Here is a 1,478-nt window from a genome sequence, read left to right as displayed (position 1 = left end):
TAAAAGTGCGTTATATCGACTAGTGGGGGTGAATAGGAGATTTTTAGAATTTCATCACTGAGGAAATTCCTTTTGAGGAAATTCCTTTTGAGGAAATTCCTCACTGATGACTAACTTGTAGCAGAAACATCAAAGAATCGGGAGTGCAATGTATCACTACAACGGTTTTCAAGGTGAAGAATATGAAAAGTAGTTTGCACGGTATGCACGCACAGAGAACACAGGTGAAGAATAACTTGTGTGAAGAATTTGGGGTCGAGGAATTTTAGACACAGTCACCAGCAAATTCTTCAAATAGGGACATTCAAAATCTTCAACATACAATATGAGGAATTTAAAGAGTTGAAGAAATAGAACCCGTTTCACAGTGAAGACAATGGTTGATGACCCAGTTCTAACTGCTGTGACAGTTGTACATTTGGTTTGGAGCGGCATGGTATTGAAACCAAAAGACACACAGTCTCGAGACACACAGGCCCTACCGTATTCTCCTTGAGCTAAGAACACACAGTCCTCGCCCAACACTCGTGGTAAGTCTTCAGGGCAGACTTCCAAACCCTCACAAACATGGTCACCTGGCGATCCACAATTGACTGTTGGATTGCTCTAGACCATGACGCCTAACCGTGTGCAGGATGCACAGTCCTCAAAGGTAAAAGGCTTCAGTCCCACACAAGAACAACTTCTTCAGTGATGCTCAATCACTTGGTTTTGGTTTTGGTTTGTGGTTTGGTGTTTGGGTTATTTCCGCACTAATGATTTACCCTCGAAGACTCTGAGGAATTTGGGTTGCTCTTATGACAACTGTCAGTTTCCAACGGAGTAGCCAACCCGCAAATGGTTGTGGGGGGTGGCTATTTATAGCCTGGGAGCATCCCGACATGATTTGACATTAATGCCCTTAAATAATATGACCGTTGGTGTGGATAAGATCAGTGATGTGGCGCGACTTGTGGTAACGGTCGGAACCCTCAACTGTGGTAACGGTCGGAGTCCTCTTGTCTCTCATATTCCTCATTTGAGGCTTTTGGTAGGATTAGGCTTCGGTTGAGCATCATGAGGAAATTCATTAAGACGTGTTACTTTGACCCCCTTTAACAGTACAGTGTTCCTATGACTCAAAAGTGAAGAAAATAAAACAGACAGAATAAATCTTCATGCTTCAAAGTCTTCAGATTGATTTTCTTCAGGACACACCAAATTCCTCATTTTCAATATCTTCATGAGGAATATCAATTTCATCGCAATTTCTTCGCAATTCAATTATTCAGCTTCAGACCAATTTCTTCAGCAAAAGATATGCTTTTGTAGGGGTCGGTATTCATCGAGTATTTCAAACTCCTCAGCGACTTATAGATCCTGTGTACACTCATTAACACATTAGATACTTAACCTATAAGTCTTCAAACCACCAAAATCACTAAGGGGCACTAGATGCACTTACAATCTCCCCCTTTTTGGTGGTTGATGACAATTAT

This window comes from Hordeum vulgare, chromosome 3H, assembly GCF_904849725.1.
Source record: "Hordeum vulgare subsp. vulgare chromosome 3H, MorexV3_pseudomolecules_assembly, whole genome shotgun sequence".
Taxonomy (NCBI): domain Eukaryota; kingdom Viridiplantae; phylum Streptophyta; class Magnoliopsida; order Poales; family Poaceae; genus Hordeum; species Hordeum vulgare.
Note: the sequence above shows the minus strand (reverse complement) of the source record.